Below are 17,981 nucleotides of genomic sequence, written 5' to 3'. Positions count from 1 at the left end.
ATTCACCTGTCTCTTTTTCCCTAACATGGGAGCATCCCGGAATCCAGAGCAAAAACTGTCAGCATAGCATAAACTGAGCTGAAGTAACAGAGTCAACCTGGTACATGCATATCTTGGTAGAGGAGCAGAGGAGGTCAAATTTGTCTCTTTTGTCCTTTGTTTGTCAGGACTATACTGTATGCTCTGTGGTGCCGGAATGGTCTCGTGTATTTCGACATTGAACAGAGCTGGTTGTGCCTTTTAGTTGTAGGCAGTTGGTATCTGTGCTATGCGTTTTCTCTTTGTGCTGGGCTGGGAGAATGTTTCTGCATCAAATCCCTGGGGGCAGTTCCCTTGCTGTCTGAGCTATTCTAGTGATGAACAAACTGTAACTAGTAAAACAACTATGAAAACTTAGCTGGAGGGAGTTGCTGTGAGAGCAGCACCATCCCCCACATCCCAATTAGCTAAAAACCTTCAGCATGTTCAGTCCTGTGTGGGGTTAAACCCATGCTTTTGAGGGGCCAGTAATTCTTGTCTGAGAAGTGGTTAGATAAAAGCAGTGGGCAATACTTGTTGTTTTCTGTATGTGCTCGATACTTTGAAGGTTCTCCCTTAACCTGGGTTCTGCGTTCAGCCCAGCTCTGAGTCTCACACTAGGTTTGGAGCAGGCAAGGAAGTTTTTAGCGAGAGAGGGTCGGTGGAGTTTGGTACAGCCTTTCAGAGGTAAGTTGGAAAGCTATTTTGGAGATGTTTCCTCATCTTTTCTTGATCTCGATGTCTGTGTGTTTCGCTTGGTTTTCTGATGGAGGGATTAAGAAGCTGTGAGTTTTTAACTCTGCTGTTCCTGCTGAAAAAGGCAAAGGCACCATTGTTTGCTGTGCTGCTGTGGTTCTTGGCATAGGCAGGGCAAGTTGGAATTTATTAGGTTTGGAGTTTTGTGGGTGGAAAGGGTGGAACGCTGCAAAATCTGTTTCTCTGCATCCTTCATTTTCACAGAGCTTGGCTGGCCAGGTTTGGTCAGTACAGTTCTAGACCACAGTGTCACAGTGGGGTTTTTTTTTTTCCCCTTTCTGGGTGTTGCAGTCTCTTTCTTCTTTCCCTCTCATGGACAGTGGGAAGTGGAGGAGTGGCCTAGTGGTTAGGGTGGTGGACTCTGGTCCTGGGGAACTTAGGAACTGAGTTTGATTCCCACTTCAGGCAGAAGCGGAGCCAGGTTGACGGCGCGGGGGGGGGGGGAGCGAAAGCGGCACGAGAGCAGACTTCCACTGGCACCGGCGCACATTTTCAATGCAACACATTGAGAAAAAAATAGGCGCCGGCGCCAGCAGAACTCCGTTTGGGGGAGCGGCCCCTCCCCTGGCGCCCCACCTAGCTACGCCACTGACTTCAGGCACAGCTCCTTGTGACTCTGGGCAAGTCACTTAACCCTCCATTGCCCCAGGTACAAATAAGTACCTGTATATGTAAGCCGCATTGAGCCTGCCATGCGTGGGAAAGCGCGGGGTACAAATGTAACTAAATAAATTCACCTAACTCGCCATTGCTCCACATTCAAAACATAGGACCTTGTTTACTGAGTTGCTCTAAAGGTGCGTTAGAATGTTTAGCACACACTATGCATTAGTGCGTGCTAACTATGTAGATGTCCATAATATTCCTATGGGTGTCTACTCAGCGCACACTAATTTTTAGCATGCACTAAAAAAACACTAGTGCACCTTAGTAAACAGGGCCCTTACATTGTAAGCACAGTAGGGACAGAGAAAGTACCTGGTATTTGACATCATCAATAAATGTTTGAACATTCTTCCATTTTGTATCTGCTGTTTTGTTGTCTACAGTAGAATATATAAACAGCAGTATATCAAGTCCATGTCCCTTTACCTAAAACCCCTAAATCCAAACAGCTTTCGTCAGAAGATATTCTATAGAGAACGAAATAATGGAGGATTTTGTTGTTATACCTGTGTTTTCCATGCCTTTGTTAATTTTATTTTTGGATCACAAATCAGCAAGACCCACATTTGCAAATATCTGGATTTTGGGTGAGGTTTACAATTAGGCAATGATTTTTGTGATTTAGGATCCTGTTGCTAATATTTTATATTTGTACAAATGGTGGATCCTGTTGTACACATTTTCTTCTAAAGTTGGTGACTGAACATTATTCAGCTGTCCTGGCTGTATTCATAAAATTTTATTGGCCTGGTTGTTTCTCCCTTCTCTTGTAGTCATTCAGAACCAGTACTGATACCTGACACCATGAGTCTTCAAGTCTAATCACTATAGCAAGAGTCCCCAGGTTGGGAAATAGAACTGCATATTCTGGAGACCCGTGGAGGAGCATAATCGAAAGGGGCGCCCAAGTTTTCTTGAGGACATCCTCGCAGGACGTCCCGGCGAAGGGGCATGGAAACCCGTATTATCGAAACAAGATGGGCGTCCATCTTTCATTTCAATAATACAGTTGGGGACGCCCAAATCTTGACATTTAGGTCGTCCCTAGAGATGGTCGTCCTTAGACTTGGTCGTTTCTGATTTTCGGCAATAATGGAAACTAAGAACGCCCATCTCAGAAACAACCAAATGCTTTGGTCGTGGGAGGAGCCAGCATTTGTAGTGCACTGGTCCCCCTGACATGCCAGGACACCAACCGGGCACCCTAGGGGGCACTGCAGTGGACTTCAGAAATTGCTCCCAGGTACATAGCTCCCTTACCTTGTGTGCTGAGCCCCCCAAAACCCACTACCCACAACTGGACACCACTACCGTAGCCCTTACGGGTGAAGGGGGGCACCTAGATGTGGGTACAGTGGGTTTCTGGTGAATTTTGGAGGGTTCACATTTACCACCACAAGTGTAACAGGTGGGGGGGATGGGCCTGGGTTCATCTGCCTGAAGTGCACTGCACCTACTAAAACTGCACCAGGGACCTGCATACTGCTGCGATGGAGCTGAGTATGACATTTGAGGCTGGCACAAAATATTTTTAAACTATGTTTTTGAGGGTGGGAGGGGGTTAGTGACCACTGGGGGAGTAAGGGAGGTCATCCCCGATTCCCTCCGGTGGTCATCTGGTCAGTTCGGGCACCTATTTGTGGCTTGGTCGTAACAAAAAAAGGACCAAGTAAAGTCGTCCAAGTGCTCGTCAGGGACGCCCTTTTTTTACCATTATGGGTCGAGGACGCCCATGTGTTAGGCATACCCAAGTCCCGCCTTCGCTACGTCTCTGACATGCCCCCGGGAACTTTGGTCGTCCCCGCGAAGGAAAGCAATTGGGGATGCCCAAAATTGGCTTTCGATTATGCCGATTTGGGCGACCCTGGGAGAAGGACGCCCATCTTCCGATTTGTGTCAAAAGATGGGCGTCCTTCTCTTTCGAAAATAAACCTGCTAGTATGCAAATTTATTTCATGCATATTCATTGTGGTAATCCTGAAAACTCAACTGGCTAGGTGTGCCTCCAGGAGATGGTTGAGAAGCACAGTTGTAGGGGATCTAGGGGAGCGATTGAGGGGGAGAATTCATCAAGCAGTGTTGGGGCTTTCATGTGGGATTAGGGCCTTAATGCACATTACATAAGTACATAAGTATTGCCACACCGGGACAGACCAAAGGTCCATCAAGCCCAGCATCCTGTTTCCAACAGTGGCCAATCCAGGTCACAAATACCTGGCAGAAACCTAAACAATAGCAACATTCCATGTAGAACCCCAAAGAGTAGCAAGATTCCATTCAGAATCTCAAATAGTAGCATAAGTACATAAGTATTGCCATACCGGGACAGACCAAAGGTCCATCAAGCCCAGCATCCTGTTTCCAACAGTGGCCAATCCAGGTCACAAATACCTGGCAGAAACCTAAACAATAGCAACATTCCATGTAGAACCCCAAAGAGTAGCAAGATTCCATTCAGAATCTCAAATAGTAGCATAAGTACATAAGTATTGCCATACCGGGACAGACCAAAGGTCCATCAAGCCCAGCATCCTGTTTCCAACAGTGGCCAATCCAGGTCACAAATACCTGGCAAGATCCCCCAAAAAGTACAAAACCTTTATGCTGCTTATCCCAGAAATATTTTCCCCAAGTCCAATTTAATAATGGTCTATGGACTTTTCCTTTAGGAAGCCGTTCAAACCTTTTTTAAGCAGAGCAGAGAGTTGCACGGGGACAGGAATCTTACCCATCCCTGCCTGTCTCTGCTGGAATCTTACCCGTCCCCGCAAGAATTTAACCCAACCCCACCCATCCCTGCAAGAATTTAATGGTACATTAAAAACAAATTCTGGTCAGCTCTCTGACTCTGGGTTTGAGCCGCAGCACTGCAGGCAAGGAAGGAATAGAAGTTTGATCTTGGAACACTCTGGTGTGCACATGTAAGACTTGTCTCTGATCACTGGCACTGTGTACTGAGAGGTCGCCACATGCAGGCGCCAGTAGGTCAGGTGACATCTGACGCTTGTTCCTGTGTGAGAGCTGAGGTCTGCGCATCAGCCTGGGAGCAGAGAGGATTAATAGTAACATAGTAAGGGACAGCAGATAAAAACCTGAATGGTCCAGTCTGCCCAATACTCACGCTCATTATCAATTCATAATTAAATCAACAATGAACGTGATATAATATACTTGATTATGGTCTTTCTTTACCATTCCACCCACCCTCTGTATTGCTTGACTCTTGCTTGGCTCCCCTGTTTTAAGGCTGTGATGCAGATTGGGTGATTTTGGCTGTCGCAGCGGGTAGACACCCAAGTTACAGAGGTTGTGGCTCATGAGGGATGAGCCATAACAAGAAGCAGGGATCAAGATTAGATTATCATAGTGGGTCAGTTAACAACATGGAGGTCCATGCCTGCTCCAAGGGCCCTAGCTGTCAAGGCAGAGCTGGGGGAGTGGAAATTGCCAGAGATGGAGTGGTTGACAGACTTGCTACTTAGCTGACAAGGCAAGTAGCTGGGGGGGGGGGGGGGGGTGCATCAGAAATTAAAAAGTATTTTTCAGACGCGCATAGTGGATGCGTGCCAAAATTGAAATTACAGCAAGGACTATACAGTAACCGGGTGGTAACTCCAATTTAGAGAGTTGCACGGGGACTGGAATCTTACCCGTCCCTACTGGAATCTTACCCATCCCCATCCATCCCCGCAAAAATGTAACCCATCCCCACAAGAATTTAACCCATCCCCACCCGTCCCCGTAAGAATTTAATACTAACCTGGGTAAATTATCTTAATTATCGGTCAAATTCAGCTAATATCCTTAATAATTAATGACCTATTCTTCTGTTATCCAAATTATCAACAAATTTTTATTAAATACAATATCCCATTAAATTTAACACACACCTAAACATATTTATATTAACACCTGTGACACTCTATAAGCCATTTTTCACAAACATAAAACGTCATCAAAGTCACATGACTTATCTGTCTTCATCGCTGACGACGAAATGTTCCATATAGTTCATGAAAAAATATCCTTAAATAGTTCGTTGGTAACCACAATCACAGGCAAAGTGAAGTCTATAGTGTAATATCATCCACAGAGTAGGTCAATAGTCTCAACAAATGAGTGACTCCACTCTAACCGAATTCTTCAATCGGATTTTCTTCACAAAGATGTCCAAATTTAAACAAAAGCATCCATAGATCTCAACACAGGCCGTGTTTCATTCAAAACTTCATCAGGAGATCCTATTAGACAAACATAAAACAACACTCAACATACCAAAAATCATACACTCTATTACAAAAGATGTTTATTATAAAATCTTACCAGCGACATTTAGAACACTGAGTTCAAAACCGGAAATCCTTTCTGAGAATTCACGTCATCATAATAGATTGAACGATCTAACTTTACTCAAACCTCCACTCTTATACAGACATCAACAAAGCCCAATCAACCTCTTTATTCAAGCCATATGGGTGCACAGTCCTCCAATTAAAAATAAATCGCTGCTCTCTACGAATCAATTCACATTCCACATTACCATAACCCCCCTGCATGTTATTAATGATCACAAACCTCAAATCATCAACTGAATGATTGTATTGTAACCAATGGCTAACCAATGGTGTCTCCACTTTCTGCAATCGAATATTGCTTAAATGTTGAGCAATACGTAATTTAATTTTCCTTGTGGTTTCTCCTATGTACCAAAATTGACAGGGACAACATATAGCATACACTACATTTTGTGTATTGCAGTCTGTATTAGATCGCAACATAAAATATCTATTTAAAGATTGTACCCAAATACGATTAGTGCATAAAGCATATCTGCAATACACACAGGCATTACAGCAAGTATGTCCCCCTCCTTCCTGATATTTAACATATTGATCAAATTTCTTTTTTGACAGAATTTCACCTAAATTCCTCTCACGATTGCAAGCGAATCTTGGTTTAATCTGTAAATTATGATGAAGAGATAATACCGACCAATGTTTAAGAATAATATCTTGTATGTCTCGTGTTTGCTTATAAAACGGAAGAATACAATTGACTTGCGAACCCTGAATGTTAGCAGAGGATACCTCGTGGTTTAACCAACATCTCTGAGCATATTTAGCTCGCTTATGAGCTGATTTAATAGCGTACTGTGGATAACCACGCTTCTGAAATCTTTTCGCCATCGAAATAGCCTGTTGATTAAATTCCACCGGACTAGAGCATAAACGCTTAATCCTAAGAAACTGTCCAATAGGGATACTTTCCTTCAATTTCCTAGGATGATGGCTGTTAAAATGCAGGATGGCATTTCTATCTGTAGCTTTCCTAAACACGCCTGTAGTAAATTGACCATTAGACAGTTCTATATTTATATCCAAAAATTGTACCTTGGATCCCATAGATTGTATTATTAAACGGATGTTCGAATCACATCCATTCAAATATTCCACAAAAGCATGTAGCTCAGTCTCGGATCCAGACCAGATAATAAATATGTCGTCAATGTATCTTTTCCAAGTGATCAAATGACCCCTACTATGCATAGATGTATAAACATATAAAGATTCAAACAACGCCATATATAAACAAGCTACCACAGGCGCAACCGTAGCTCCCATGGCAACTCCTTTCACTTGTAGAAAGAATTGATCCTTAAAACGGAAATAGTTTTTCTCTATAACAAACGACGCCATATGTAACAATAACTGGATCCTAGACTGAGATAAATCTTGTTGTTCCAAAGCACTTTTTATTATCTGTATACACGCCCTCTGTGGAATACTCGTATAAAGGGACGTTACATCCAATGTCAGCATAATACACGGTTGATCACATGGAATTTGTATCTCATTCAAAAAATCTAACATCTCTCCAGAATCTTTAATGTACGATTGTATACGTACCATGTGTGGATGTAAATAGTATTCTAGGAACTGGGATAGTGGTTCAAAAAGAGACCCTACACAAGAGACAATCGGTCTCCCTGGTGGATTTTGAAACGACTTGTGAATTTTCGGTAGAAAATAAATGTTAGGAACATTAAATTTTCTACGTAATAAGTATTTAAATTCTTTCACAGAAATAATCTCACGGGCCCTAGCTGTTTCCAACATTACTTTAACCTGTTGAGCAAATTCCTCCGAAGGATCAGATGCTAATACTTCATAAGAAGTTCCATCTAATAATTGAGATAAAGCTTCTCGTGTATATTGACTACTGTCCTGTACTACAACCGCGCCCCCCTTATCTGCGCGAGTTATAACAATAGACTCATCCTGTTTTAACTCTTGCATCGCTGATTTCTGCAATTTGGTCAAATTATAAAAAACAGGAGTAAAGTTTTTTTCCAGAGCCTCAACATCTCTCATCACTAATTTTTGAAAAGTATCTACCGCAGAATCAGTCGCTCCAGGGGGCAACCATGAAGATGGAGATTTATATTTATCAAAAAATGACACTTCAGTATCCTTAATCTGCGCTATTTCAACTACTTCATTCTCAGATTTGTTATCAAAAAACGCACGAAGTTTCAATTTTCGAAAGAATTTATGTAGATGTAATCTCACTGAAAATGCATCATAAAGAGCAGTGGGGACAAACGATAAACCCATAGATAAAACCGATAATTGGGCCTCTGTTAAATTCTTAGAGGAAATGTTTACTACTAAGCTCAGTTCTTCCGTCCTCTCCGACTTCGAGTCACTAAAGGGGCTGCAGGTAACACCGCACTACTATCTATCCGATTAACTGATCGACTATCATTAGAGGGGATTTCCAACTCCTGGCTTATCTTAATTGTTTCCTCTCCGGATGAATCACTCGATGTATTTAGAAATGTTACCTTTTTATTTTTCCTATTTCTACGTGATTTTCGTGAATGATCCATCCAGGGGTATACATAGCCTTTCGTGTAATCCCCCTCATCTCGTTTATATTTCTTAATTTTTTGTTGTCTAATCTCCATTGTATACTTATCTACAGCTGATAGGTGTTCTCTATATTGCTTCTCAAAAACCTCTGAAGAAAGTAATCCTTTCATTTCTTCTAATTTCTTATCCAAATCGACTTTTGAATCACAAACTTGTTTATGCAATTTATCAACTGTAAGCAGCATTAAATCTAGAGAGCAGCGTGAAATTAACTCATTCCATTTCAACACATAATCTGAATCATCAAGGAAACGAGGTTCCTTGATTAATCGGAGACCACGAGGTACCCTCTGCACATGACAGTATTCTACCAATGTAAAGGCATGTAATTCCGTACGAACTATATATTTATGCAGTTTCAAAATGTCAGACCAATCCACTTCCATCGGTTGGTTTACAAATAACCTGCCCCCCATCATTAAATCTTTTATTCTATCAGTTGAGAGTCCCGTTTTTGTATCCCAGCCAATTGCCGCCATCGTTACCCCAACTTTAACAATGTTATACTACTAACCTGGGTAAATTATCTTAATTATCGGTCAAATTCAGCTAATATCCTTAATAATTAATGACCTATTCTTCTGTTATCAAAATTATCAACAAATTTTTATTAAATACAATATCCCATTAAATTTAACACACACCTAAACATATTTATATTAACACCTGTGACACTCTATAAGCCATTTTTCACAAACATAAAACGTCATCAAAGTCACATGACTTATCTGTCTTCATCGCTGACGACGAAATGTTCCATATAGTTCATGAAAAAATATCCTTAAATAGTTCGTTGGTAACCACAATCACAGGCAAAGTGAAGTCTATAGTGTAATATCATCCACAGAGTAGGTCAATAGTCTCAACAAATGAGTGACTCCACTCTAACCGAATTCTTCAATCGGATTTTCTTCACAAAGATGTCCAAATTTAAACAAAAGCATCCATAGATCTCAACACAGGCCGTGTTTCATTCAAAACTTCATCAGGAGATCCTATTAGACAAACATAAAACAACACTCAACATACCAAAAATCATACACTCTATTACAAAAGATGTTTATTATAAAATCTTACCAGCGACATTTAGAACACTGAGTTCAAAACCGGAAATCCTTTCTGAGAATTCACGTCATCATAACAGGTTAAAGTAATGTTGGAAACAGCTAGGGCCCGTGAGATTATTTCTGTGAAAGAATTTAAATACTTATTACGTAGAAAATTTAATGTTCCTAACATTTATTTTCTACCGAAAATTCACAAGTCGTTTCAAAATCCACCAGGGAGACCGATTGTCTCTTGTGTAGGGTCTCTTTTTGAACCACTATCCCAGTTCCTAGAATACTATTTACATCCACACATGGTACGTATACAATCGTACATTAAAGATTCTGGAGAGATGTTAGATTTTTTGAATGAGATACAAATTCCATGTGATCAACCGTGTATTATGCTGACATTGGATGTAACGTCCCTTTATACGAGTATTCCACAGAGGGCGTGTATACAGATAATAAAAAGTGCTTTGGAACAACAAGATTTATCTCAGTCTAGGATCCAGTTATTGTTACATATGGCGTCGTTTGTTATAGAGAAAAACTATTTCCGTTTTAAGGATCAATTCTTTCTACAAGTGAAAGGAGTTGCCATGGGAGCTACGGTTGCGCCTGTGGTAGCTTGTTTATATATGGCGTTGTTTGAATCTTTATATGTTTATACATCTATGCATAGTAGGGGTCATTTGATCACTTGGAAAAGATACATTGACGACATATTTATTATCTGGTCTGGATCCGAGACTGAGCTACATGCTTTTGTGGAATATTTGAATGGATGTGATTCGAACATCCGTTTAATAATACAATCTATGGGATCCAAGGTACAATTTTTGGATATAAATATAGAACTGTCTAATGGTCAATTTACTACAGGCGTGTTTAGGAAAGCTACAGATAGAAATGCCATCCTGCATTTTAACAGCCATCATCCTAGGAAATTGAAGGAAAGTATCCCTATTGGACAGTTTCTTAGGATTAAGCGTTTATGCTCTAGTCCGGTGGAATTTAATCAACAGGCTATTTCGATGGCGAAAAGATTTCAGAAGCGTGGTTATCCACAGTACGCTATTAAATCAGCTCATAAGCGAGCTAAATATGCTCAGAGATGTTGGTTAAACCACGAGGTATCCTCTGCTAACATTCAGGGTTCGCAAGTCAATTGTATTCTTCCGTTTTATAAGCAAACACGAGACATACAAGATATTATTCTTAAACATTGGTCGGTATTATCTCTTCATCATAATTTACAGATTAAACCAAGATTCGCTTGCAATCGTGAGAGGAATTTAGGTGAAATTCTGTCAAAAAAGAAATTTGATCAATATGTTAAATATCAGGAAGGAGGGGGACATACTTGCTGTAATGCCTGTGTGTATTGCAGATATGCTTTATGCACTAATCGTATTTGGGTACAATCTTTAAATAGATATTTTATGTTGCGATCTAATACAGACTGCAATACACAAAATGTAGTGTATGCTATATGTTGTCCCTGTCAATTTTGGTACATAGGAGAAACCACAAGGAAAATTAAATTACGTATTGCTCAACATTTAAGCAATATTCGATTGCAGAAAGTGGAGACACCATTGGTTAGCCATTGGTTACAATACAATCATTCAGTTGATGATTTGAGGTTTGTGATCATTAATAACATGCAGGGGGGTTATGGTAATGTGGAATGTGAATTGATTCGTAGAGAGCAGCGATTTATTTTTAATTGGAGGACTGTGCACCCATATGGCTTGAATAAAGAGGTTGATTGGGCTTTGTTGATGTCTGTATAAGAGTGGAGGTTTGAGTAAAGTTAGATCGTTCAATCTATTATGATGACGTGAATTCTCAGAAAGGATTTCCGGTTTTGAACTCAGTGTTCTAAATGTCGCTGGTAAGATTTTATAATAAACATCTTTTGTAATAGAGTGTATGATTTTTGGTATGTTGAGTGTTGTTTTATGTTTGTCTAATAGGATCTCCTGATGAAGTTTTGAATGAAACACGGCCTGTGTTGAGATCTATGGATGCTTTTGTTTAAATTTGGACATCTTTGTGAAGAAAATCCGATTGAAGAATTCGGTTAGAGTGGAGTCACTCATTTGTTGAGACTATTGACCTACTCTGTGGATGATATTACACTATAGACTTCACTTTGCCTGTGATTGTGGTTACCAACGAACTATTTAAGGATATTTTTTCATGAACTATATGGAACATTTCGTCGTCAGCGATGAAGACAGATAAGTCATGTGACTTTGATGACGTTTTATGTTTGTGAAAAATGGCTTATAGAGTGTCACAGGTGTTAATATAAATATGTTTAGGTGTGTGTTAAATTTAATGGGATATTGTATTTAATAAAAATTTGTTGATAATTTGGATAACAGAAGAATAGGTCATTAATTATTAAGGACGTAAGAATTTAATGGTACATAAAAGAAAATTCCAGTCAGCTCCCTCACTCTCTCTGGATTTGAGCCACAGCACTGTAGGCAAGGAAGAAATGGAAGCTGAAACTTGGAACACTCTGGTGTGCACATGTAAGATTTGTCTCTGATTTACTGGCATTGTGTGCTGAGAGTTCACCACATGCACGCGCCAGTAGGTCAGGTGACATCTGATGCTCATGCCTGTGTCAGAGCTGAGGTCTGCTCATCAGCCCGGGAGCAAAGAGGATTAATTGTAACATAGTAAGTGACAGCAAATAAAGACCTGAATGGTCCATCCAGCCTGCCCAATAGTCACACTCATTATCAATTCATGATTAAATCAATGAGTGTGATATTATATACTTGATTATGGTCTTTCTTTTGTGTTTCTGGAACATAGACCATAGAAGTCTATCTGGCCCTATCCTTATGTTCCAACTGCTGGAGTTGTCGTTGAAGCCCACTCCAGTCTATTCGTCTTCTCATTTGTGGGACACAGATCGTAAAAATCTGTCCAGAACTGTCCTTATGTTCCAGTCACTGAAGTTGTTGTCTAAGCCCTTTCCAGCCCATCCTAAACCAGACTTTCATATATTAGACACAAACCATACAAGTCTGCCCGGTATTGGCCCTAGTTAATCACAGCTAGAATCGCCATCTAAGCATTACTTCACACATCCACACACATGCAGCCATTTAAGGTTAGGTTTTTTATAACTTCCATTTTCTAATTAGAGATCCTCTGTGTTCATCCCATGCCTTTTTGAATTCCATCATCATTTATGTCTCTACCACCTCCTTAATGGAAAATTTTCCTCATTTGTGCTGTTAAAGCAAGGAGGAAGAGGAGGAGGAGGAGACAGCACTCAAAGAACTTGGTACTCGGTAGATGAGAGGCTGGTGCAGGTGTAGCTTACACTTACCACGGGAAGCCCGCAGAACTGCTTCCATCCCCGCGGGAACCCCAGAGGAACTGCTTCCGTCCCCGCGGGAACCCCGCAGAACTGCTTCCGTCCCTGCGGGAATCCCACGGGTTCCGCGGGATTCCCGCAAACCCCGTTCCCATGCAGCTCTGTACTCCAATTTGATGCGCATTGGGTTTGTGTAGACACCTATGTGGCTTAGTAAAAGGGCCCTTGAAAGTAGACTTTGTATTGGACCTAGATAGAAACTAGACCAAGATCGCTAGATGTGGTGTATTTAGATTTTAGCAAAGCCTTTGACACGTTCCGCTTAGATGACTAATTAAAAAACTGAGTGCCCTTGATATGAGCCCTAAAGTGACTGACTGGGTTAGGAACTGGTTGAGTGGAAGATGACAGAGGGTAGTGGTAAATGGAGCTCATTCTGAGGAAAAGGATGTTACAGTGGTGTGCCATTAGGGTCGATTCTTGGGTGGCATGGATGGGCAGACTGGATAGGCCATATGGTCTTTATCTGCCTACATTTTTCTGTGTTTTTTTGAATGAGAAGTTTATGGACAAAAAGATATGGGCCTTTCCTGAGGTGGTTAGATAATGCAAAAAAAAAGAGGAAGCAATATCTTTTGATGAGACAATTGAGGCCAAATGTTGGTTGAATTTTCTTTGCAAATGTGTTGCGTAATGGCTGGGGGGAGGGGGGTCAAATGTGTGTGTGTGGGTTTTTTTTTTTTTTTACCTCAACACCATACTTCTGTTTTGGTGGGCAAGCATCTGTTCTTGTTTCTTCTTCCCCTCTTCTTCCTCCTTCCCGCCTTGTAGCATGGGGAGGAGATATAGCCATTTAAATAAATTGCAGCAGTTTTCTTTCTATTTTTTTGTTTGTTTGTTTAGGTTTTAAATTGCTTTGAATGATGTTGAAGTTTTCCCCCAAGTTTGTGGACCAAATAACTTTATATACTGGTGAAATGAAGATTTTTTTTAGATTTTTCTTGTTTTGGTTTTTTAACTTGTTTTCTTCATCTACTATTTTCTGTGCAAGTATTTACTGTACTTGTATTCTATTTGATTATTTTCTAAAATAATAATGTTATTTTCTAAAAATTATGACAGATGTTTGAGTGTCCTTGCTTCCCACAAGATATACTCTAGTTGATACGGTGTATCTAATTCTGATTATAGATAGTTATTTTGTAACCAAGCTCAGAAACTAGGTTTCCATTTGATTAAAAGAGCACTGGGAATCTTATTCTTCTTTGAAATTTTGACCCTGGAAATAACTGCACATTAACCAAGCAAATTTATGTTTGGAGTATGCTATTTGAAAGAATAAACATTTTGAATGATGCTGCATATATGGATATTTTGAATAATTTACCCCCCTGTTTACTAAGCCACGTGGCAATGCCGACATAGTCCATTCAAAGTGAAGGGATTGTGTCGCACTACCAGCCTCTAGCATGGCTTAGCAAACAGGAGTGTTAAAATTTTGTGACAATATAATGTACATAAGTACATAAGTATTGCCATACTGGGAAAGACCAAAGGTCCATCAAGCCCAGCATCCTGTTTCCAACAGTGGCCAATCCAGGTCACAAATACCTGGCAAGATCCCAAAAAAGTACAAAACATTTTATACTGCTTATCCCAGAAATAGTGGATTTTCATAAGTCCATTTAATAATGGTCTATGGACTTTTCCTTTAGGAAGCCGTCCAAACCTTTTTTAAACTCCGCTAAGCTAACCGCCTTTACCACATTCTCTGGCAACAAATTCCAGAGTTTAATAACACATTGAGTAAAAAATAATTTCTCCGATTCATTTTAAATTTACTATATTGTATCTTCATCGCATGCCCTCTAGTCCTAGTATTTTTGGAAAGCGTAAACAGACGCTTCACATCTACCCGTTCAACTCCACTCATTATTTTATAGACCTCTATCATATCTCCCCTCAGCCGCCTTTACTCCAAGCTGAAGAGCCCTAGCCACTTTAGCCTTTCCTCATAGGGATGTCGTCCCATCCCCTTTATCATTTTCGTCGCCCTTCTCTGCACCTTTTCTAATTCCACTATATCTTTTTTGAGATGCGGCAACCAGAATTGAACACAATATTTGAAGTGCGGTCGCACCATGGAGCGATACAAAAGCATTATAACATCCTCATTTTTCTTTTCCATTCCTTTCCTAATAATACCTAACATTCTATTTGCTTTCTTAGCCGCAGCAGCACACTGAGCAGAAGGTTTCAACATATCATCGACGATGACACCTTTCTTGGTCCATGACTCCTAACCTGGAACCTTGCATGATGTAGCTATAATTCGGTTTCCTCTTTCCCACATGCATCACTTTGCACTTGCTCACATTAAACGTCATCTGCCATTTAGACGCCCAGTCTCCCAGTCTCGTAAGGTCCTCTTGCAATTTTTCACAATCCTCCTGCGATTTAACGACTTTGAATAACTTTGTGTCATTACCTTACTAGTTAGTCCCATCTCTAGGTCATTTATAAATATGTTAAAAAGCAGCGGTCCCAGCATATACCCCTGGGGAACCCCACTAACTACCCTTCTCCATTGAAACCCTTGATCCAGCTAAGTATGTTTCCACCAATCCTGAACTTATCTAGTAATCTTATTAATATATTATGGTTTACCATGTCGAATGCACTAGACATGTCGAATTGGAGGAGGAGGATTTTTTTTTTGCCTATTGCTATAACCTGCTTGAATTTGGCTAGGAGAGTGAGTAGTACTGTTTCTGTGCTGTGGAGGGGGCGAAAACCTGACTGTGATTCGTGTAATATTGAGAATGTGTTTATATAATCTGTAAGTTGTTTGGCTACATGCTTTCCATCAGTTTGACTGACAACAGAATGGATGCTACTGGACGGTTGTTAGTGATTTCATTTGTTTTTTTCTTGGTGTCTTTTGGTATTGAAGTGAGTAGGATATTGCCATTTTCCTTAGGGAAGAGACCTTGCTGAAGCATTTAGTTTAGGTGGGATGTGAGGTCCGCTATGAAGCGGTTAGGGGTGGATTTCATTAGGTAGTTGGGACAGGTATCTAGTTTACAGTGAGTGTTGGAGAACCTGCTGATCGCCTGTGCAACTGCATCGACGGTAAGGAGGGCGAATTTTAACCAGGTTCGGTCAGCCAGGTATTCTCCAGTGGTTGGGTCCAACTCATTAAGGAAGATTTCGATGTCAGTGTTGTCCTGAGGTAGCGTGTTGTGTAGGTTTGCAAGTTTGTCTGCCGATGGGATGTTTGTATTCGATGTAGTGACCGAGTTGGTGTCTAGGAGTTTGTTCATGAGTTGGTATAATTTCTTCGTATCTTTGTAATCTGTCCCTATTTTAGTTTTATAGTATGATCTTTTGGTCTGTCTTATTGCGTATTTGTATTTTCTTTGTGATTGTTTCCATGTGTTGAGTGTGTGTTCGTCTTTTGTTTTTCTCCATGCTCGTTCGAGTTTCCTCGATTGTGTTTTTAGCTTTTTCATTTCATCATTGAATCATGGTATCGAGTTATGCTTATGCTTTGTCTTCCCTGATAGCCCCTTTTACTCCTCGGTCATCTAGCGGTCCAACCGATTGTTTTGCCAGCTTCCTGCTTTTAATATACCTAAAAAAAGTTTACTATGTGTTTTTGCCTCCAACGCAATCTTTTTTTTTTTTTTAAGTCCCTCTTAGCCTTCCTTATCAGTGCTTTGTATTTGACTTTTTTATTTTTATTTACATTTGTACCCCGCGCTTTCCCACTGATAGCAGGCTCAGTGCAGCTTACATATTATATACAGGTACTTATTTGTACCTGGGGCAATGGAGGGTTAAATGACTTGCCCAGAGTCACAAGGAGCTGCCTGTGCCTGCAGTGGGAATCGAACCCAATTCCCCAGGAACAAAGTCCACCACTAGGCCACTCCTCTACTCCACATTCCTTATGCTGTTTCTTATTATTTTCAGTCGGTTCCTTCTTCCATTTTCTGAAGGATTTTCTTTTAGCTCTAATAGCTTCCTTCACCTCACTTTTTAACCACGCCGGCTGTCATTAATACGCAGAATATATTTGGCTTAGGCTTCCAGGATGCTGTTTTTGAACAGCATCCACGCCTGATGTAAATTTTTGACCCTCGCAGCCGCTCCTCTAAGTTTTTTTTTTTCACCGTTCTTCTCATTTTATCATAGTCTCCTTTTTTAAAGTTAAATGCTAACGTATTTGATTTCCAATGTATACTTAAATTCAAAGCTAATATCAAATCCGATCATATTATCGTCACTGTTATCAAGCAGCCCCAGCACCATTACCTCCCGCACCAGATCATGCGCTCCACTAGGGTCTAGGTCTAGAATTTTTCCTTCTTTCGTCAGCTCCTGTACCAGCTGCTCCATAAAGCTGTCCTTGATTTCATCATGAATTTTACCTCCCTAACGTGCCCCGATGTTACATTTATCCAGTCAATATCGGGGTAATTGAAATTACCCATTATTATTGTGTTGCTCAGTTTGTTTGCGTCCCTAATTTCCTTTAACATTTCTGCATCCGTCTGTTCATCCTGGCCAGGCGGACGATAGTACACTCCTATCACTATCCTTTTCCCCTTTACACATGGAATTTCAATCCACAGTGATTCCAAGAAGTTTTTTATTTCCTGCAGAATTTTCAATCTATTTGATTCAAGGCTCTCGTTAATATACAATGCTACCCCTCCACCAATTCGATCCACCCTATCACTACGATATAATTTGTACCCCGGTATGACAGTGTCCCACTGGTTATCCTCCTTCCACCAGGTCTCAGAGATGCCTATTATATCTAATTTTTCATTTAGTGCAATATATTCTAACTCTTCCATCTTATTTCTTAGGCTCCTGGCATTCGCATATAGACATTTCAAACTGTTTGTTGTTCCTGTTTACATCATGCTTAGTACTTGCAAGTATTAATTTGCAATCTTTTGTCTGATTTTTATTTTTATTTAAGGACACCTGATCTACTATGGTCTCTTTTGCAACCTCACTATCAGGATACCCTACCTTCCCTGTTTTGGTGATATATTTGAAAGATACCTTGTCCCGAACCATGCGCTTTTGAGCGACTGTCGGCCTTCCCCCCATTTCTAGTTTAAAAGCTGCTCTATCTCCTTTTTAAATGCCTATGCCAGCAGCCTGGTCCCACCGTGGTTAAGGTGGAGCCCATCCTTT

The 17,981-nt window shown here is 40.5% G+C and overlaps 1 protein-coding gene across 1 annotated transcript in view; it reads left to right on the top strand.

Annotated features, from left to right (window-relative positions):
- The first annotated feature begins 448 nt into the window (after window positions 1–448).
- SLC25A18 (solute carrier family 25 member 18) overlaps window positions 449–17,981 on the top strand; it is a 90,669-nt gene continuing 73,136 nt past the window's right edge. The window contains exon 1 of the mRNA XM_030214687.1: window positions 449–705. The gene's annotated coding sequence lies outside the window, so the exon portion shown is untranslated. The remainder of the gene's footprint in view (window positions 706–17,981) is intronic.

This window comes from Microcaecilia unicolor, chromosome 9 (genome assembly GCF_901765095.1).
Source record: "Microcaecilia unicolor chromosome 9, aMicUni1.1, whole genome shotgun sequence".
Taxonomy (NCBI): domain Eukaryota; kingdom Metazoa; phylum Chordata; class Amphibia; order Gymnophiona; family Siphonopidae; genus Microcaecilia; species Microcaecilia unicolor.
The sequence above is the reverse complement of the archived record's forward strand: the minus strand, read 5'-3'. Positions and strand labels throughout refer to the sequence as shown.